General features: G+C 39.8%; 1 long non-coding RNA gene across 1 annotated transcript in view; it reads left to right on the plus strand.

The window, feature by feature from the left end:
- The first annotated feature begins 1,196 nt into the window (after positions 1–1,196).
- LOC115659675 overlaps positions 1,197–23,496 on the plus strand; it is a 216,356-nt gene continuing 194,056 nt past the window's right edge. The window contains exon 1 of the long non-coding RNA XR_004002626.1: positions 1,197–1,293. This is a non-coding gene — a long non-coding RNA (uncharacterized LOC115659675). The remainder of the gene's footprint in view (positions 1,294–23,496) is intronic.

The raw sequence follows: 23,496 nt of genomic DNA on the forward strand, positions 1-23,496 counted from the left end.
AGGCTGTAAGGTCATCCTCTCTCTTTGGAGGGATGACAGTTAAATTCATTATTATTTAATCACTTACACAAAGCAGAACAGCTTCAGCAAAAGAGACTGAAGAAGACCAACCACAGACTCTGCAGTAGCCCAGGGGAGACCCACTTTCACATCTCTCCTCCAATTACTGTTTGTTTATACACAATGGAAGAATTTCAGCAGGAGATATTAAGACACCCATTTCAGAATATCCTATAGCCTACTGGCTGGGACATTCTCTTCCAATGTAGAACCCTGTTATTCCACAGATGGAGGGAATTAAATGACTGTCTGTTATGCCCCAGCTGAGTTCCCTAACCTATGAGCTAAAAGCTTATAAGGGAAGTAGCATCACACACATTTTGTGAATGTAACCTATTAAAAATGTCCAGAAAGAAAATGTTTCAGGTAGAACAAAATGTTTAGTTTGACTGGAAATGAACTTTTTTAATTTACTAATTTTGGGGGGAACTTGCAAATTCAGTTAGACCCAACCCCATTTTTCTCCAGAATTGCCCTCAAACTGAAAAGTCAGTTAGTTGCCCAGCTCTAATACCAAGCCTCATTTTAATTATCAACTACAGGCACTCATTTGGATGAAGAACTAAACTAGCTAAACCCCACACTATCCTGTATGCACTGATAAATAGCCATGTGGTAGTGAGAATTGACTACATGATCTGGGATTTTTTCCCAGTTCTAATTTCTATTTGAGACATATTATTTTTAAAGGCTCCATAATGTAATTAGTGATTATTATTATTATTGCCTTTGTCATTAGTTCTCTAAATATTTTGATGACTGACATCTGTAGTATGTGATATTCAAAGCAAGAATTAGTCCTTAAATTTAGCTGTAAAAGTGCTTTAACATATGTACATTGTGAATATAAGTAACTTCTCACATTTGTAAAAGCAATGCAGCACTGGGGTCCTGCCTGTGCAGATCAAAAGTTACAGGATAGTACAGTGCAGGGGCAGGACACAACATACAGTATGTTGTAATTGTGTGATTTTGTAACACACTGGTCTGCCCCTTTAAGTGGCAGCCAGCCCTGTTCTGAGGCAGAACCACTTCAAGAACAGGTGTTTGTGCTTGGTAGAGGGGATTGCCTGATCAGCACTTGATTCCTATAAAGGCTGTATGACTGTAGTTTAAAGAGTGGAGCTGCAGGAAGGAGGTGGGGGTTTGAAGCAGGAGATGTCTCAGGCAGGAAGTGTATAGCAGGATGGGGGAGAGCTGCCAGAAGAAGGAAGGCCCTGGGTCAGGAGAAAGGTAGATGTTTAATTTTTCTATTTTGGGGTTTGCTCTAGGTTCTCAGTGCAGCTAATTTAGACAGTGCCTGGGAAAAAAAAGGGTGTGTGAGAGAGATCAATCCCTTCTGGGCCAGAGACACAGGCCAGTAGCCTACAGACTTATGAACTAATGTGTGTCTCCTTTCATGTGATAGCCCCCAACAAATGCAGCTTATTTAGAGAATGAGAGGGATACGCCCATGAATCACATTTCTATTCAACATGTGTAGGTTAGTCTTTTTCCCCTGTACATATTTTGTAATTATTACAGTTCACATTAAAATGCAGAAAGCAATCTGACCCAGTAAGTGTTTTTGATGTACCTTATGAACAAGGTTACTAATGTTGGAAGTGAGATAATAAGATCAGAAAACAGTATATTAAGGCAAATACCAATGGTAGATAGTCAAAGGATACAAAGAAAGATCCTCAGTCCTACAAACATATTACACAAAAAATCAATGTATAACTACAAAAAAAGAGAAATAGAGATACTCTTATTATGGTACAATTTTTCATTTAATAAATTAAAATTGTATTGAGAAAGCATTTTGAATATTTTCAAATTGGCCCAATTCCTATTGTCTTCCTCATGTAACTAGACCCATTCAAATTAGGATTACCCTCACTGGAAGCAAGATTCTGGAAATCTGGACACTGGCCAAGCCAATAAACTGTTGCCTGTTACCATGTAGTATGAATGGACAATTGACTTTCTTGAATAAGACATGCAGCCAAATATTGTATTGAGGAGCAATACAAAGGACCAAATCCTCTTCACCTTAAACATGAATAGTTGCATTCCAAAGGAGTGTTGGCTACCTAGCCCTCTCCAAAAATAAACAAATTGTATATTTTTTGTATTCCCTGAATATTTCTATCACCCATCTGTCCAGTGCTGCTCTTTCTAGCTGTCCCATAGTGATCTGCATCGTGTGTATTTAATTTTGTATATATTTTTGTTAGGTTAAGTGGTCCAGTCCTCTAATACACTTGTTCCCAACTTCTTTGGCAACCCAAAACAGTACTAAAGCTGGCTTAATAGGCTGAGTGATAATATCCGTGCCTACTGTCTAGACTTGTCAGAATAAACCCTACTCCACACCCTGGCACAGGAGCCAGGACTGGGGAAATGAGGACATGGCCAGACTGTCCATAGAAACCAGCAATCTCTGGCTGCTAGAATAGTCTTTATTGCCACATCGTCAACTGATGTCAAATAGAATAGTTCTGTGGCAGCCTAAAATGTATTGAGGACAGGTCTGTCAGCTGGACGGCCCCAGGATTGGGAAGGCACAAGGAGAGCTTTGCATCACCCCTCCTGTGGTTTACTAAGTATGGATCAGAATCTGAGCTTGTATTTTGGATTCCATTTGTGTTTTCCCCTGGAGTGCTTTGCTCATTAATTTCATTTTGCTATTTCATAAAGTTTTTTCATTTTATTATTGTGATAAATAGATTAGAAAATGAAACAGTACTGAGAGGGTGCTTCATTTAAGGCCAGTGTCATCTATCTAAAATGCAATGGAGTAAAAGTGGATGAGCATACTTGAGATTACTAAAAGCATAAATAGACTGTTAATACACATCATGAGCTCTTAAATTGCAATCTTTTCACCTGAATAATTACAGTAATAAAGGTTGATTATTTGTGTTTGTTCCAAGTGCCTGTGATGATCATGTCTATTCCTTGCAAATACGCAGAAAAAATAGGCAAGCATTCTGTTTGGCAGATTTCCTTTCTGATTAGTAGATAACTGGCATTCTGGGCAAACTTTTCTTCTATAGGTTAGGGTAAATAAACCCTTGAGTTATACTCAGGAAGATTTTAATTCCCAGATTTCTGTATCAGAGAGTCCTCTAGTATTTGAGTTGCTGAATAGGAAACATGTCTATCTTGATTGTTCAATGACTTTTTATTAACAAGGACATTTTGCCCCTTCCCTTCTATATGTAGTAGAAATACAATAATTAAGTGCCACTCTTTAAAATTCTAGGTCTCACCCAGTGAATGCATTCAAAAGTGGTAGTTCACCTCTCTCCCTCTTTCCTCCCCTTATTTTCAAATTCCCACTGCTGTTTTAGATTGTGAAATCAAATATGGTCTAAAGGTGCATAGATCTGGCTAATCATTGGGTTACTCACTCTATCAGGTTAGGTAGTTTAGACTTCCCATTCATAATGTACCAAGTCTATTGATGTGTGCATGTGTTTGTGAGACAACTTGTAACAAGACTGTCTTTGCACTATGCCAGGGGCTGTGTGTCCTATATAGGGCTCCCTACATCTTGGGGGTGGAGGGCCCTTATCACAGTACAATCGCAGTAGGATCTGTGAAACCCGCTGAGGGCAAGCATGCTCCCTGAATGCCAAAGCAGCCGGAACTCATGACATTTTTTGTTATGGGGGCAGCATTGCCCAGCTGAGAACACTATCTTAAGACCTCTGAAAAGCTGTAGCAACCAGGTTTAAAAGCATGCTACAACAAATGTCCCTTGTCTGTACTTGGCAATGTTCAACATCTGTTCTTCTACCGCCTTATTTTTGCCTATTTTGAAAGGTGACAAACATTTTGCAAATCTAAGGATGGATCTTCAGTTAGTGCAGACTGACTGGTCAGTGGATCTATGCTGACTTACACCAACTGAGGCTCTGGCTCATAATTTATATACTGATCATTTAATGAAGAAATTTACATATAAAGTGGGAAACAAACAAAGGGGCTTGGCCTGTTTTCAGTAAAGCCAACAGGAGTTTTGTGATTTATTTCAATAGGAGTCAGAGTGGACTTCTGAGTATGAAATTCAATCTGAGAGAAGACAGGCTACAGTACTATAGATCTAAAATTCATTGTCATCTCTGAATCCATTTGGGAACATATCTACATGCCACAATAGAGCTGGAGGAGCTGTTTGAAACCAATAATCATATCAGCAAAATCTGGCCTCTTGTCTATTTGCAAACAAATGTTGATATTTTTGAAGGTATTCACTTTTTTATAATAATCTTTTATTGAAAATTTTGGCATATTGCTGCTTTCATGACTGTTCTCATCAACTTTTTCATGACTCATTATTTCTAAATGCTACATGGTGTTGCATGCTTTTCTCCTTCACTCTCAGAATGAATGCTGTTTTGTGACCATAGGAATTTTGTCTTGTTCAGCACTTTGAGCAATATTTTGTTCATATGAACATTTGCAAATAACATGTAAACTTCAAACAAAACAAAATTTCTTATTTACTTCTCTGAATAGTCATGAAAAGTGCTCACCACTCTGTCTTGTTCCATTCTACATCCTTTGAGCAGTGGGAAAAATTTGTAATAGTGATGATGGTATCTGTGGTGTTGTGTCCTTTCTGATGCAAGGGGGGGGGGGCCCAAATCAGGCCTGTGTGGAGGAAAATTGTGAAAGAACCTGGGAGAATGGAGAGCCTAGTCCCTGTGCACTGATACCTCATTATATAGAGACTGGAGTTCTCATTATGTTTCTCCCTGGTGCACAAAGACACAAAGGAATCAGTACCATGGGATATGCACCAAAGCATCACTGTATAAATGGCTCCCTGTAGTGCCTCTGCTCTGGCTTCCTGGTAAGTCAAGGCGCAGCACTGTGAGGACCCTAATGTCTGTGTGCGGATACATTGACATTGATAGCATAGTGGTTCTCCTTGATGCCTCGGCCCCAAGAAAGTTGGCTTCTCCCCCTTAAGATCATTCTGGTCAGCACTGAGTCATCTCAATGCGCTGTTCATGGCCATGCTCCTCCCAACTATAGACTCCATATTTAACAACCTTGCTTGAATACCCATGGATATCCAATGACTTAGTGCATATGAAGGTGGAATCTCAGTCCTTCCAACAGTAGCACCATGGGAGTTGCTCTTTGTTCTGAAGGATTCCCAAGGGTTTTTCTACTTGCGTTCTACACCCACCCAAGGCTGTTTCACAAGGAGAATCAAGTGTGTGGGTTGATGCCTTATTGTATACACAATCAGTTCCCACGCTCCCCTATTTCCATCTCCCTTCATCTCAGCTTCTCCCCTTGCTTCCCTATAGCACTGCCTCTCTCCTACCTCATGCTACCTGCTGCCCAGCCTGCCTCTCTGGATCTTCAGAGTTAGTGTGTATATGGAGGAGCTGGTATGAAGATAGGGAATAGATGCTGGAATTTGATTATTCTCTGCTTCTCTTTCTATCAGAGCTAGGGTGTAAAGAAGAAATAACTCTACTTCTGTTCAAGCTTAAATTGTAAAAATTACCGTCCATCTGATGTAAATGTGTATAAGTATGCACACACTTTGGGGCATTATCATGGTGGTTAAATTGCAGGAGTCTGGAAAAAATGTGATAGTCTTACAAGAAATTAAAAGGGAGGGGGGCTGAGGGCTGGCATTTTAAAATCTTTCTTTTGGCAAAGTTATTGAATCTTTGACCAAGAAAGTATTATGGAAAATCAGTTGGCTTCTGAAGAGTGTGTTAAATTTGAAGATTAAATCCAACATTTAAGTGTGAAACAGGAGGACTTTAATCCTGTTTTAAGTACAAATTAAATCAGCTTTAACTGTGGACACTGGTGTGCCTCTGTAATACAAAATACTATTGTGTGCACAGCTGACTGCATGACAATTAGGTGCAACTCTTGTCCTCCCTTTTCTCCTCCCTTCTTTACTGTCTGATTCTTCATTGTGGTATCTTGTTTAAATCAAGATCCTGGAAACCTTTGCACACTTGAGTCATGTTGCACATGAAAGTGCAAAAGGTGATGCAAGATGGATAAAAATTGATTACAAGCTTCCCCTCAAATGGTTAGCAAATTATTGGCTTAATCTGGTTAAAAGTGAAGGGTTTTACCCATGCATTTTATTTTCTATTCCTGCTGCACCATAGTCTCGGTTGCTCTTTGCAGACTAACACAAGAACACAAAGTTGTTATCCAAAAGACCTTACAGGCTAAATTCTAATCTGATAATGTTTGGATACGGATGTCCAGGCACAACTTTTTCAGGTGTCAGCTGGCTCCTATATACTCATAAATATTCTGGTAATACCTGTGGTGCATAAAGCACTTCAGCACTCATCTATAATAACCAGTTACGCACATAATGGCATAACTTCATTTTCCTACTAGAATTAACTTAGTGTTGAGTTTATGCAGCTGGAGCCTACAGATGCCCCTTTCTATGCAGCAAGGAAAATCTGGCAGAGATTAAAAGCAAAATGAAATAAAAAAATCAATTCTTGAGAGACTGCCTTTCAAAAACTAAATCAAGCATTTCCACAATAAAACACCCTGAGTGTAGAATTCCAGTGGAACAGTTTAAATGTGGGAGCCTAAAGACAGGCCTTCAAATCCTGACCTTAAAATTAAAAGAAAATATGCACAAGGCTAACAGATTTCTAAATGTACTGGAAATATAAAGGCTGGAGATGACTGGGGATCCAACTGTGAAAAAACATTGCCAAGCAACTTTTCCATTCATTCTTTAATGGGTCCAATTTATAGAGCTGTTTTAGTAGCAAAACCGCACTCTTGGCAGTAATTGTATGTGAGCATTGCAGGAGTAGAAGATATCACATTTCATGTAGTTGAATAAATTCCAACACTTTCTAATTTTTCTGCTGGACCACTAGGCCAATATTTACATTGTGTAACCCTTGTCCATGTTGGTTCCCAGGGATTCCTCTCTTTAGGTTTTGATTTGAGAGTGTTGTATTTCTCCAAATTTCAGTTTCAAACAACTCATGCATGGACCAAACCCAACTATTTTTTTCTTGAGTTCTGGCTATGTGAGTCCTCATTCCTTTAATCTTATGTGAGTTAGGATTTCATAAAGTTCAGCTAACATTTGTAACTTCATCCAGGTTTGCCAAAAGGTTCAGGAATCTCAGCAAACCTACTGAGCTTGGGCTTTGTTCTGGGTTGCTAGTGAAATCTGAAATAAATGAGTTTCACTGTATAATCTAGGTATTTATATTACAGTCACTACTATCTAATCTTGTAAAAGCACCTGCATATGTGCAGTTTTGAACTTGATGAGATTATGCACGGGTTGCTTTACAGCGGAGTAATTATTTACAGGATTGGGTCCTAAGTGTCTGTTTCACCCAGTCACAAATTTCCTTGCCAAAGGTCTTTATAGCTAGTATCCTTGGTCATTGACAGTAATAACCCGTAACTTGCTAGTGTGCATCCTATGAGGACAGTGTTACAGTATTCCAATAGGAAATTATCAGAATACCATTGGGGGGATGAAATTCAGTAGAAACTTATCCTTCATTATTGGTGTTTTGGAGAGAAAACCAGTTCTTGCCTTTCATACAAATAGACACCCTTTGTTTTGGGGAAAAACTTCCTACACTCTCAGAAAGAAAAGATTGTGTAATAGAGTATGCTGACTCTTGAAAGCAGGCCTCCAGCTGAGCTCTTCTCTGCCCTTGGCAGTAAGATGCCTTGGAACTTGCAGTTCAAAAGGATGCCTGGGTGCTGTAGGCTACCACAAGGCATGCTGGGAAGGAGAGCAGATTATATAAACATCTTCACTTCCTCACAATAGTGACCTGAAGAGAGCAGAATTTGCTGTTTGGCTGTTTTCAGGCTAGCCTTGAGTAATGAATAGTGCAGTGGCATTGTTTATAGAAAGCCTAGATGCAGGAAATGTTCATTTATTTTTTGATGGGGCTCAGGGGATTTTGTTTGGGGGAGTACTACATGAATAAATTGACTGTGGGCAATGTAGTAGAAATTTCTAGAAGCCCAGGGTGAACATCTGATCAGAGACTGAAACTGAAGATTCTAGGAGAGACGGTTTAATCTGTGTTGTCATAATGTAGGCAGAGAGACTGGGATCACAGTGGCTGAAGATAAGGCTGAATAGGTTTAGTCAGGATTCTTTCATTGCTAGAGTTTGGTCACTGAACACAAGTCACTGGGACTGTTTGGGGTCCTCACTATGGAAGTTGGATCTCGCTGAAGATGTAGTTATTTTGTTGTACTCTATGGCCAGGTCACCTGTTCTATTGTGGATGTTTGTTACCCTTCAAGAGGTAGAGTTTAGTTTAGCTGAAGGCCTAAACAATAGAGCTGGGGGTGGGACTGTTTTTTTTAAGCATTTTGACAAAACTCTTTTTCTGTTAAAAATGCTGTTAGTGTTGAAACCGAAATATTTTGCATAAACATTCATTTTTGATGAGGGATTTTATTGGGAAGATTTGGAAGGTCCAGGATGAAATCTCTGAGGGAAGAACAAGAGATTTGTCCACCAATAGTCCAGTGGTTAGGACTCTCACCTTTGATGTGAGATATCAGGTAGATCTTGCCTTTCATACACCTGGAAGACACTTATTTGCTAGGGCAGGGACTCAATCCTAGGTCTTCCATCTAACCACTGAGCTATTGGTTATTTGCAGGAGTATGGGAACTGCAGAACTCAGTGGTTTTCTTTACTTTTATAAGCAAGTTATGAAGTAACAGGTATTTCTTGTAACTGCATTATTTTACATTATATTATACCTGCCTAAGTCTAGAAAGAGGATGTTTTCATGATTATTCTCTTCTCCAGAAAAAGGCATTTACTTTATGAGCAAAGGAAACAATAAGTAGATAAATAGAGCAATAGAAATCAGAAGGTAGAGAAATGCACAAGTAAAATGGGATATGGCAGTTTCATTCTGAAGTCTAAAAAATATTAATGGACAGAATGAGTAAGAATTGGAACAATTCCATCATATCTCACTGTAAAATATTAAATCAGTCTTGATAGTTCAAACCTCACAGCAGCACATTAGAAAATCAGATCAAACTGAGTGGTATCCTGGTAAAGCCTCTAACCAGATTCAGACAATGTACAGTGACAAATTAGGGAAACTTGAACTGGCTCTTAATCTCCGATAGCAGTGCTGTCTTAGAAACATGTCTCACTCCCTCACAGTTACACTATAACCTCATGCCTGGTACTATGGATCTCTGTGTGGATAACTTTTTAGAATGGACAAATGTCAATGGTAAATTATTGTTTGAGAGTTTCATTAATGCTTTAAATTTGAGCCAATATATAGAGACATCATTTTAAGTGATTTGACTATGTAAAGCACTGTGCGATGCTAAATTAATACCGTATTATTAAAATGTATTCTTTAGACCTGACTTGCAGAAGAGGGCTCCAATTTAATAGCATGCTGTGACCGGGCGAGGTCCCGCTCCTGTCTTCTGCTCTGTCAACACAGACTATTTGTAGACTTCAGTTGTTTAAACACTACCGTGTAGTTTATTACATTGCTGTACCCACTCCTTTACTTGTTGACACACCACAGCCATAATGCCAAGGTAACCAACTTGTCGCCTCTCTTTGTTAGACTGCACTAAAATACAACCCATATTCTCCTCTTAATATGCAACCACAACTGACGTTACTGAGTCCCAAGGAACCTATTATTATGGCTGGTCAGAGAATGGAATTTTCCTTCCATAGAAAATTTGTTTCCATTTTGGGATGAAAAGTCAGACATTTTTAATGGGGGAAAAAAAATTCTGGAACGTCTGTTTCAGGAGACCTGAAACAGAAATTATTGGATTGCTTCCAGCTACTTAGATAGCTGCCTCTTCTCTCATGCATTCTCCAGGCAGCAAGCTACTATGTGGAGTTGGGCCGCCCAAAGAGTCTGAATGGCAGAGAACCAGGCAAGCAAGTTCTGTGGCCAGCTTGCATGCCTGGTTTCCACTGAAAACTTTGACAGAATCTACACATTCCTGCAGAACGTTTAAATTCCATCAAAGCAGCATTTTTTGACAGAAAAGCGTTCCATCAGAGAATTTTTGAACTGTTTTTTACCTAGTATATATTTCTTGCTCGCTCAAAAATTACACTGGTTTCCCAAAGAGTTTGGGGAGCACAAGGTATGCAGGTTCAAGCCCAGTATGTGATTTTGCCATGAGAACTTAGTCCTAAGAGCTGAACTTATGGAATGCTAACATGTCAATCCAGAATACAAAAAGACAGGGCATGATTACAGTTTGCAGCATGTGTACGGTGAGGGTGTTAAACGAACACTTCACAAGTGGGCGAAGATGGAGAACATCTGTTTCTCTCATTCCTTGTGAGGCTGCCTCCTGGGATTATGAGTCAGCCACTCTAAGCTAAGTGCCCCCTCCCCCCGAGTTTTAAGCACATGCTAAACCTGCTGAGGAATAATTGTGGAAAAAAAGAGTATCATGCTCCAGTGATAAAATACAGGAAAATATCCTGTAAGTATAACTTACTGACATAGGCTATATTTGGCTTTATAAGAGAACAAACCATAAATATGTTGCCTATGTACCTATAACTTGCTCTGAAAGGAAGCATGATGGTCTTGCAATTAAGGCACTGACCTGGGACTCAGGAGATCTGGGTCAGATTCACAGGAATATCATAGGCTCCTTGTGTGACATTGGACAAGTTATTTAATCTTTCTGGGTGAAATCCCGGTTCCACTGAAATCAATGATAAAACTCTCATTGAAATCAAGGGAGCTGGGATTTCACCCTCTGGGTCTGTTCCCCATCTATAAAATAGGAACAATGCTACTTTTTTTCCATCTATCTTCCTGCTGCATTCTAGATTGCAATTGCTCTTACTATTTCTGAACAGCACCTAATACGATGGGGCCCTATTCTCAGTGGGGCCTTATTTATTAATAAAAGTTGATGATGAACAGGGTGGAGATATGCAATGCTGCTGTGAGATGAGAACCTTGCTCAATGGGGGTGATAAATGGCTCAACTTCTAAAAGGGGCCTTCTTGCATTCTTTGTGAACACAAATAATAGCACTTAGGTATCAAACTTTCTGAATTCAGGTGTAGTCCAGGCATTGTTTAAATGTTATTATTTAGTCCCACACTAAGTTGCGAATGAAACACCCGTTGATGCTTTCTTGGGTGGGAGCAGGAGGGAAGTAAGTAAATATTGGAGGATCAAACTTCAAGGTAGAATTCCCTTCTCATATTCGCATAGCTCTTCCGGCTCATGTAGCTTTTCTGTGTATGCAAGGAGAGCAGAATGTGGGAATTGATATCTGCCTTGCAGATCTGATAATTTTCTCCTTAACTTGATGCCCCTCTTCCCCAATGGAGTCCACGGCTACAATCTTATTTGTACAGTTAATATAGTTCAGCGTTATTATTTGGGGGATGTTGACCTTAGTGCAGCCAGCTGTTGTAACCAGGCTTAGAAAACTTGCATAAATGAGGTGAGTAATAGAAGGCATCCAGTAAGCCTATGCCTTAATAAATTCTATGAATTTTCAATGTGTTGAATATTGTACAATTTATATGTGCACAGACCAAAGCAAAGCACTGAAATATCAAGGTGTTGATACCATTTATGTCTGAAATAAGAAGGCACAATCAAAACAGACAACTAGCTTTTAAACATAACTACACAGAAGAACAGTCACATACAATCAAAGTCACTAGGTTTCATTTCTTAAACAATATTATGCTTTCCATACTATTTGCTTAGACACTTGCTATTTTCAGTATGTAAATGCTGTTACTGTTTCTGCAGGGCTCTCTTCCAAAGCTAAATGTTGTTCTGCCGAACTACACTCTTCTGACTTCAGGACATAGTCTCACCTTTTTGTCTTAATTTCACCATCTGTAAAATGGAGCTAAATGCCTTCTTTGTAAAGTACTTTGAGCTCTATGGATGAAAACTTTTTGATAAGAACTATCTAGTATTATTCTCCCCATCTTTTTCATAATCATGTCTTTCCACACTTCAAATTACCTGAATTACATCTTTAATATGCAACACCTGAGAATTAAACGTTCATGATAAAACTGTAAAATTATTATTCTAGAAAATATCAAATTGCATAAAGAGGGAGTTTATAAAAGGAGATGGGCTGAATCAACTCTGAGATTCAGGATGCCAAGACCTGAAGTTACCCTCCCAATCTCAGACTACTACTGGATATTTCTGATGTCCCTAGAGATCTAACTTTCAAGAGGGTATGGTTCTGTTACCCTTACACTGAGCAGCACTTACTTACCTGAGTAGTTCAGTTAGCTCCATGAGGCTATCCATAGAAGAGAATGCTACTCATCACTGCTGTGACATTATCACCAACACACTATTAAGAATAAATATCTTTTTATCAGGACATTTCTCTGAAAATGTATTTTCAACATGGATGTCATTTCTGTCTGTGCCTGCTTGCATTCATTATTACCGTTGATGGGGAGAGAGGCAATGTAGCTTTATATTTAGAGTGCCAAGCAGGTGTGCATTATGGCAAACATATCAGAAGATGAGGTCCATGCCTCAAGATGTTTCTAGTGTGACTCTGATGAATAAACAGAAGAGCAATCGAACCAACAAAGCAGATAGTGTAAGAAGAGATAAACTTTGGAAAGTTCGGCAAATGTAGTAGGCTTTAAGGAAGAATTTTTAAAGGGCAAGTGAGAGGTTACTTGGGATGTGGGAATAGTAGGAAGTGGTATAAGCGTGTCACTGAGAGTGAGAGAAGAAGAGTTGAAGGAAATGAGAGCAAGTTGTAAATGAGGGCAGGTTGCTTTAAGATTTGTTGATGTTTTGTGTATAGGTGTAAGCATTAGCGCTGTTTTACATGTTAACACTGACTTCTTAAAGCGATAGTCCCAGTCTTCCGTTGGTGTAAATTAGTGTTGTTCTATTGACTTTGGGCTGGTTTACTCCAGCTGAGGATCCAGCTCTCTAACCATTAAAACAATTTCATATTGTTAAAAAAAAATCGACTATAACTCATTCTTATAGCTGCATCCACTCATTTCTCTTCTAAAAACCTGCAAAACCCCCATATTACTGGCCCCTATTTTGTTCTCTTTAGGCAAATGGTGGGCAACCTGCAACCTGTTGGGGTAATCTGCTGGCAGGCCACCAGATAATTTGTTTACATTTGCACGGCCTCCCGCAGCCCTGGGCTCATATTTGAATGCTGTGGTATTGGGTACAGCCCACCTTCCAGAGTTAACTGTCTCTTCTTGAGTCTTTCAGTTTAACTAAGGAAACAAACGGAGACACTCAGTACAGATCTGAAACCATACGCAAGCGCTCTTTTGTGTTAGTATTTATATTACTGTGGTGCCTAGCAGCCCTACTCATGGGCTAGGATCCCATTGTGCTAGGCAATGCATCCGATGAAGTGGACATTCACCCATGAAAGCTCATGCTCCAATATGTCTGTTAGTCTATAAAGTGCCACAGGACTCTTTGCTGCTTTTGCTGAACAAAAAGCTCTCCCTGCCCCTGAAAGCCTACAATTTAAGTGTAGACTCACAAAAGAGGTATGATATTAACCTGTAATGTGAGTTACAGTAACATGTACATATAACATATCATATATTTTTAAAACATGTCATGAAAATCAGTTCACTTAATTTAAGTACAGTTTGACAGCTTCTCCTGTGCTATTTTCTCATTATCTCAGCTGAGAATATTACTCTCAAACCTAAAACAGAACCTCTTGGAATAAAGTAAGTAATTTAATCTGGCCCATGAGTTTTAACTAGGTCACAGACGACTGAAATGAGAACAAAGGAGGTTTGGAAAAGATGTTTATTTCTACTAGAATTCAAGAAAATTGCAATCTAATTTCATATTTCTTTTACTATTTGCTGTGCAGTAGTATCCAGTATCAGCACTAGGACTTAACATGTTTTACTGAATAAAAAATAATTATTATGACAATACTGCATTCAGCTCTGAAGTAGCTCACCATCTGATTGCCTGTGACAAGCATGAGGACAATGCAACTAAAATACCATCAGACATGTAGGTTAATAATTAAATGATCAATATGTAATTTGTTCAGTGTATATGGCATGGGAACCTTCAGCAGGAGCCCATTCTGCTAAGCTTAGTTTCCTATTTTTTATGTAAGGCACCAGTTGTAAATTATCTAGTGCATAAGAAGAAAAGCAGTGGGATTTGAATACATGCTAACTGACACAGCATGACTGAAAAAGCACGGCTGTATCCTATGAGCTCTCAATTGCTCTGATTCAGAAGTCAATAGGACTACTCAGATGCTTGAGTTCCTTCCTGAACCAGGACATGTACGAAGTCCAGTTACATGATTAGGGCTCTGACACTAGATAAAAGTATAGATCAGAGGCCAAATTCAGAAGTGATAAAGTGACACTTCAACCTCTTTGCACACCCTTAGTTTCTTGGATATTCTCCTAGAACTACTCACCTCCATGCTTTGCCAAAGTGTGAGAGTGTCCAAGTGGATATAACCTGCATGCTGAGAAGTGGGACAGTATAAATTACACCCAGTTAAATTTCCTTAGCTATTAGCAGAGTCAGTGTAAAGGACCGAATTCTCAACCCTGCCCGGGATGCCCCCAGGGCAGCTGTGGAGGTCGTAGGTGACATTACACTACTTTACATCACACTCTGCCTTACTCTGCGATTGATTCCTCTCCCATGAGGCTGTTCCAACACCGGGGAGTGCCAGAATGCTGCAGTACTCCAGCTAAACTCCCTTCCCTGGGCCACATCACCAAAACACCCCTTGTGTCAGGGCCTATGAAGAACTAGCTACGCCAACTCTATGCTATCTAAGAATTCCCTTACAGCTGGGGAATCCCCCAATAGCCAGTTAAAGCTATCTTTAAGGTTGCTTTGAGCCAAAGTTGTGCAAAATAGCCATGATGGACTATGATTTGGCCCGCAGGCTCTCATCTATTCTATCTAAAGTGTCGCATCACAATTTGGTCCAACTTTCCAGTAATGCTCATTCCCATCAGAGTTCAGGGCATCTTTTACCTACCCCCCTCAGTTATCTGTTCAAGAACAGTCACTCAGTTCTCAGGTCTCTAGCCTTCACCTCTCTGTGCAGGGACCTGTATCCCACTCCCTTCTGACCAGGGGTTTTAGGCTATAGTCCCCACCCTGCTCCTTGCTGTGATCATACCAAGCAGGTCTGACACATGTTTAGCCCCCTTGCTCCCTAGTTTCTCTCCAAGGACAATGGAAGTGTCATTACCAATGACTGCACACTCATTGCAAAGTAAGCAAGTTTATTTAAAGACAAATGCATACAAAGAAACCATAGTAAAAATAAAGAGATCTACATGCATACTAAAGGTACCAGCAGTAACTCAGCATTCCTATGGCATCTTGGCAGGGCAAAATCCTTTGAACAGTTCAGCAAGGGCTGGGAGCCCCCCCATACACACACCCTTGGACAAAAGGTCATGCCCATTTGCTGGATCAGAAAGAAGGCCCTGAGGCTGTTTAAACTCAGCATTTTATACCAAAAGCTCTTTCTTTGTTTCCTTGGGCCTCCGTTACCTGTTTGAGCAAATAATATGCAAACCACCTTGGGGTGATACTTTTCTGGAGCAATTTACAGTCTAAGTGACCTACTGTAATCACCCTCAACTGTTTTTAGTTCCTTTAGGAGCTGTGGTAACTCTACCCCTTGAAGTAGAACAGGGGTTGGCAACCTTTTAGAAGTGGTGTGCTGAGTCTTCATTTATTCACTCTAATTTAAGGTTTCACGTGCTAGTAATATATTTTAACCTTTATAGAAGGTCTCTTTCTAGAAGTCTATAATATATAACTAAACTATTGTTGTATGTAAAGTAAATAAGGTTTCAAAACGTTTAGAAGCTTCATTTAAAATTAAATTAAAATGCAGCGCCCCCCGGACCGGTGGCCAGGACCGGGTAGTGTGAGTGCCACTGAAAATCAGCTCGCATCTGCCTTCAGCACGTGTGCCATAGATTGCTTACCCCTGAAGTAGAATATAATTCCCGAATTGCATTGCATATGGTTGAAATATCTGTCACCCATACTGGGGTTTCTGTGTGTTTGTGTATATGAGAGAGAGAGTGTAGTTATTTAAACTAAATGACAATGTGAACACAAGAACAAATAGATATAAACTGGCCATGAACAATTTCAGGCTGCAAATTAGAAGATGGTGCCTAACCATCAGATGGGTGAGATTCTGGAACAGCATCCCAATAGGCGTCGTTGGGGCTAACCGTTTAGAGAGAGTTGGACAAATTTATGAGTTTGCTCGTATGATAGGGTTGCTTGTGACGGTAGGGTAGGGCTCAAAAGCCCTGGGGCTCACTTCAAGTTTATGTCTTGTATTCCCAAAAGCTCATGCTTCAGGGTTTCAGTTGCCACCTGCAGGCATCATGCATTGTGGAAGGTTTAGCTCCTTCCTCTGAAGCATCAGGGATAGCTGCAGCTGGAGAGGGGACATCAGATAATGAGGGCCAGGGCTCTGAGGTGGCACCAAGCATTCTCTCTCTCTCAGGGGCTTGTCTGGCTAGTTTTTGATCACATGCTCAGGGCCTAGCTGATCACTATATGTGGGGCTGCAAAGGAATTTTCCCCAGGACTGATTGGCAGTGACTTTGGGGTGTTATACTTTGCAGCATGTGAGTATGGGAATCTGGTCCTTAAGCACTTTGTGAAACAACATAAATAAGGTTGCATGGAGGTTTGGGTTAGTGCTATATAAACAGAATCCCATCCAATACCATTTGTGGAACTGGGTGGATGTTCACAAATACTATCAGATGGGTTGAGGGTGTTGGACAAACCATTTCCGCAATGAAAGTAAGTTTCATTATTTATGTGAGTTATACTCTGCTTTGAGTGAATGGATAACTTCTTTCCCCAGAACTGTCAGTCTAGCACCTTCTGGAGAACTAAATTCACAAACAAATAAAAATAACAAAAAAAATCCTTTTCTTGTGAAAAATAAACATTTAAAGTGTTACACAGTCACATTGAAAACATGCACATTATTAATAAAATAACGTTAAGCATGACGAAGTCCTTAGCTTAAGGTAGCACCCACAATAATGACTAAAAGTTTCCTAGTGCTCCTTTGAGAGTGCATTAAATAGCCTTTGAAACTCCTTCAAGTACTCCTATTGTTTGCATTAGCAATTTTACATCTGAATCCTGTTTTAAAGAAGGATCTGAGTATGTAACAAGAAAAATGCTTCCAGTAATGTTTTTGAAACTGTCAAGTTCAGTCTCTACTTCATCTTGGCGCTCTCGCTCGCTCCAAAAAAAAAAAATGTAAATGTCAGGTACTTACAGTAAATTCTGTCCCTATAGGCAAGAATTTCTTGCCAACTAAATGGGGAGAAAAAACAAAAGTCTTGAGAGTCTTTCAAACCAAACCATGATTTACTTGCAAAGGATGTTAACTCTGCCTCTTCAGAAATGCCACTTTGCAATTATACTATACTTGGCATAGTGAGCAAGAGAGGAGCAAGGCAAATAAACACAGTTCGCAACAGATGTGAGAACACATTTTAAGTACTGTGCTATCTGAAGTAAAAAGTAGCCTCCTGTACCTACTGATCATGGAAATGCACAAACTATCATTGTATCCCTGGACTCATGCTCCTCACAGAATACTTAATTTTCAGCCCCTTTTCCTTGAATCTGCTAGGCTAATCATTTTTGCAGAGTCTCTTTCTTCCCAGGAGGCTTTCAGAACATAAGAATGGTCATACTGGGTCAGACCAATGGTCCATCAAGCCCAATACCCAGTCTTCTGATAGTGGCTGTTGCCAGATGCTTCAGAGAGAATGAATGAAACAGGACAATTTATCTTTTCCCAAATCTTATTTTTTTTGTAGATGGGGGCAACCAGAACTTCATGCAGTATTAAAGGTATGGGTATGCAATGGATTTACGTAGTGGCATTATTATATTTTCTGTCTTATTATCTATCCCTTTCCTAATGGTTCCTAACATTCTGTTAGCATTTTTGACTGCCGTTGCACGCTGAGTGGATATTTTTAGAGAACTGTCCACAATGACACCAAGATCTTTCTTGAGTGGTAATAGCTAAATTAGACCCTATCAATTTGGGATAATGTTTTCCAATGTCCATTAATTTGCATTTATCAACAATGAATTTCATCTGCCATTTTGTTGCCCAGTCATTCAGTTTTGAGAGATCCCTTTGTTACTCTTTGCAGTCTACTTTGGACTTAATGATCTTAATTTTTTATTGTCTGCAAACTTTGCCACTTCACTGTTTACCCCTTTTCCCTAATGATTATGAATCTGTCAAACAGTACAGGTCCTTGGGGGAGTTCTGCTATTTACCTCTCACCACTGTGAAAACCGACCATTTATTCCTACCCTTTGTTTCCTGTTTTGTAACCAGTTGCTGATACATGAGAGGACATTCAGTCTTATCCCATGACTGCTTAGTTTTCTTAAGAGCCTTTGGTGAGGGACTTTGTCAAAGGTTTTCTGAAAGTCCATATAAACAGTGTCCACTAAATCACCATTGTCCACATGTTTATTGACCTCCTCAAAGAGTTGCAATAGATTGGTGAGGCATGATTTCCCTCTACAAAAGTCATGTTGACTCTTTTCCCAACAAATCATGTTAATCTGTGTCTCATAATTCCGTTCTTTACTATAGTCTCAATGAATTTGAATGGTTTGGAAGTTAGACTTACTAGCCTGTAATTGCCAGGATCATCTCTGGAGACTCTCTTTAAAAAAATGGCATCACATTAGCTATCCACCAGTCATTTGATACAGAGGTTGATTTAAGTGATAGGTTACATTCCACAGTTAGTAGTTCTGCAGTTTCATATTTAAATGCCTTTAGAACTGTTCGGTGAATACCATCTGGTTCTGGTGACTTATTACTGTTTAATTTGTTCCAAAACCACCTCTTGACATTTCAGTCTGGGACAAGTCCTCAAATTTGTCACCTACAAGGAATAGCTATGGTTTGGGAATCTCCTTCATGTCCTCTGCAGTGATGCAAAGAATTAATTTTGGTTTTCCTCAATGGCCTTGTCTTTCCTGAATGCTCCTTTCGTACCTTGATTGTCCAGTGGTCCCACTGATAGTTTGATAGGCTTCCTGCTTCTGATTTACTTAAAAAGAAATTTATGGTTGGTGTGTCTTTTTCTAGTTGCTCTTCAAATTATTTTTTGGCTTGTCTAAATGATACTTTTATATTTGACAGAGTTTTTTCCTTTCTATTTTCCTCAGTAGGATTTGACTTCCAATTTTTAAGAGGCTCTTCATCTTTAACCACTTTTTGTTCTGTTTACCTACAGTGGCACTTTTTTGGTCCTCTTACTATTTTTGTGTTGTTTAATTTGCTGTATATATACAGTTCGAGCCTTTATTATGGTGTTTTTAAAAAGTTTACATGCAGCTTGAAGACATTTCATCCTTGTGACTTTCCTTTCAATTTCCATTTAATTAGCCTCCTCATTTTATGCATTTCTCCTTTCTCGTGATAAATGCTACTGTGGGGTGCAGGGCCAGCTCCAGGCCCCAGCGCGCCAATCACGTGCTTGGGGCGGCATGCCGCGGGGGGCGCTCTGCCGGTTGCCGGGAGGGCAGCAGGTGGCTCCAGTGGACCTCCCGCAGGTGTGCCTGCAGAGGGTCCACTGGTCCCGCAGCTCCGATGGAGCATCTGCAGACATGTCTGCGGGAGATCCACCGGAGCTGCGGGACCAGCAAGTGGCAGAGCGCCCCCCGTGGCGTGCTGCCATGCTTGGGGCAGCGAAATAGCTAGAGCCGGCCCTGGTGGGGTGTTTCTTTTGTATTTCTCCACCATATTTCAAATTTAATTACATTAAGGCAGTGGTGGGCAACCTGTGGCCCGCAGGTCGCATGCGGCCAGTCAAGGTAAGCTGCGCTGCAAGGACGTGCTGGCTGCCGCTTCCCGCAGCTTCCGTTGGCCAGGAACAGTGAATCATGGCCCCTGGGTGCTGCGGGTGGCCCTGCCTGTGAATGGTCAATGTAAACACTGTATTGTGGCTCGCCAGCAGATTACCCTGACTGGCAGGCTGCCCACCACTGCATTAAGATCTTTATCACCAATCAGTTAGGCTATATTCACCTCTTGGGCCAGAGCCTGCGTGCCACTTAGGAACAAATCAAGAATTGCCCCTTTAACTGCTCCAAGAAGCAGTCATTAGTGATGTCTAAAAATTTATCTCTGCATCCCACCCTGAGGTGACAAGTTCCCAGTCAATATGGGGATAGTTGGAATCCCCCATAATTATTGGATTTTCTGTTTTTTGTAGTCTCTCTGATCTCCCTGGGCATTTCACAATCACTGTCACCATCCTCTTCAGGTGGTCAGTAATATATTCCTCCTATTGCTGTCCACTCACTTCTCTGCTTAAGGCATTACCGCACGATGAAGCCCACAACTAAGTTTGTTCTTTCCCAGATATTCCTTCCAGACCTCAGTATAAGCATTTCATAAAGAGCACAAGACTCCCTATCATCAATACATAAATAAGGAACAAATACCATGAAAACATATGCAATGAAACAACCATCTGGCTCATTTGAACGTTAAGACAAATCACCATGATCCAAGACTCACTGAATAATATGACATCGGCACAAGTATTTAGCACATTAGTATCTGATAATCACAAATAACTATATCGCAATGGCGGGAGAGGGGAAAGCAGAATACCCACAATGCTGCAAAGGAGTCGAGTGGAAAAAATGTTGCCATTATACTCATAGTACTCTTTAGATGGAGATTCGGAAAACATTAAAATTCAATTATTTCAGGCAGCATTTAGTAGGGAATTAACTTGTGAAAGATGCAATCAACCCCGAGAAGAGTACTATAAATGGCAAAAGCTTCTTGTGCCCAGCAACATTAGATCCCATTTGAAGGTGTGAATCCATTAAAGGAGAGCTAAATCCTTCAGGCAAAGTTAGGTTACTTATTAGAACAATTTTATTTCTCATTAGCCTAAACCTACCTGACCTGTTCATCTGTTTTGGTCTTGTAAAATTTCATTTTAGTACATGTAGATGTAATTTTAGAGGATGAATTATATTGTCTCTTTGACCCTAAGAATTCTGAGTGTAAATCAGTGACAATAATCATATTCTCCAGAACCCTGACCATCAGTGCTGCTCCACTGGCTGTTAGAACTACTTGTTCAGAAAAGAAAGTCTGCAGGACATAAATAGAATTGAAGTTGAGCTATTTAGGACATTTTATTCTAAGGTAGTCAAAAGTGTGTTTAAAAGCAAGGAGTAGAAGATGGAGAATGCTTTCCAAAAGACCTTTAAAAATGCAAAGACTGAAAGATCTCAAAGCAGTGGATTGATACTCCATGTACCATTTTAAGTAGAATTGGTATAACTGTGTTTTAAGGCTGTTAGCATAACCTTCCTGCTTATTCTGTTGAAAGAAGTGTTGCCTTATATATATAAAAAAATGTATATACCTAGATTGAAGTTAAGATAGAAATAGGAGACGGGTAAAAAGAGAAATAGGAGACGGGTAAAAAGGAGAAAAAGGAGACGGGTAAAAAGACCCAAGGATGATGTAGTGGTAGGGGTTTACTACAGGAAGAAGAGGTGGGTGAGGCTTTTTTTTAAACAATTAACAAATCATCCTAAGCACAGGACTTGGTGTTGATGGGGAACTTCAACTACCCAGACATCTCTTGAGAAAATAATATGGCAGGGCACAGATTATCCAATAAGTTCTTGAATGTATTGGAGACAAATTTTTATTTCAGAAGGTGGAGAAAGCTACTAGGGGAGAAACTGTTCTAGATTTGATTTTGACAAATAGGGCAAACCTGGTTGAGAATTTGAAAGTGGACGGCAGCTTGGGTGAAAGTGATCATGAAATGATAAGAGTTCATTATTCTAAGGAATGGTAGGAGGGGAAAGTGCATAATAAAGATAATAGATTTCAAGAAGGAAGACTTTAACAAACTCAGGCAGTTGGTAGGTAAGATTCCATGGGAACCAAGTCTAAGGGGAAAAACATCTTGAGAGTTGGCAGTTTTTCAAAGAGACATTATTAAGGGGCCAAGAGCAAACTGTCCCACTGCTTAGGAAAGACAGGAAGTATGGCAAAAGACCACCCTGCATTAGCAGGAGATCTTTAATGATCTGAAACTCAAAAAGGAGTTATACAAAAAGTGGAAACAAGGTCAAATTACAAAGGAGGAATATAAACACAAATGTATAGGAAAAAATTAGAAAGGCCAAGACACAAAATGAAACTCGACTAGCTAGAGACATAAAGGATAACAAGAAAATATTCTACAAATACATTAGCAGCACGAGGAAGATCAAGTACGGGGTTGGCCCATTACTCAATGAAGGGGGGGAATAACAGAAAATGTGGAAATGGCAGAAGTGGTAAATGACTCTTTTGTTTCAGTTTTCACTAAAAAAGTTAGTAGCAATTGGGCATCAAACATAGTGAATGACAGTAAAACTGAGGTAGGCTCAGAAGCTAAAATAGGGAAAGAACAAGTTAAAAATTACTTAGACAAGTTAGATGTCTTCAAGTCACCAGAGCCTAATGAAATACATCCTAGAATACTCAGAGCTGACTGAGGAGATATCTGAACCATTAGTGATTATCTTCCAAATGTCATAGAGGATGGGAGAGATTCCAGAGGACTGGAAAAGGCCAATATAGTGCCCAACTATAAAAAGGGAAATAAGGACAACCTAGGGACTTACAGACCAGTCAGTTTAACATCATTACTCAGAAAAATAATTTAGCAATCAATTTGCAAACACCTAGAAGATGAAGTAATATTCAACATAGATTTGTCAAGAACAAATCATGTCAAACCAACCTAATAGCTTTCTTTGACAGGATAACAAGCCTTGTGGAATGGGTAAGTGGTAGGTTTGGTATATCTTGACTTTAGTAAGACTTTTGATACTGTCTTGCATGAGCCTCTCATAAACAAACTAGAGAAATACAACCTAGATGGAGCTACTATAAGGTGGGTGTATAACTACTTTCTGGGAATGGTTTTCCAACCAGTTATCAGTGGTTCTACAGTCAAGCTGGAAGGGCATGTCAAGTGGAGTCCCACAGGGATCAATTCTGGGTCTGATTCTATTCAATATCTTCATCAATGATTGGGAAAATAGCATAGAGAGTACTCATAAAGTTTGCGGGTGATACCAAGCTGGGAAGGGATGCAAGTGCTTTGGAGGATAGAATTCACATTCAAAATGATAGGGACAAACTGGTCTGAAGTAAATAGGATGACATTCAATAAGGACAAATGCAAATTACTCCACTTAGGAGGGAAGAATCAATAGCACACATACAAAATGGGAAATGACTGCCTAGGAAGGAGTATTGCGGAAAGGGATCTGGGGGAGGGTGGGTCAT

The sequence above is a fragment of the Gopherus evgoodei genome, chromosome 11 (assembly GCF_007399415.2).
Source record: "Gopherus evgoodei ecotype Sinaloan lineage chromosome 11, rGopEvg1_v1.p, whole genome shotgun sequence".
Taxonomy (NCBI): Eukaryota; Metazoa; Chordata; order Testudines; family Testudinidae; genus Gopherus; species Gopherus evgoodei.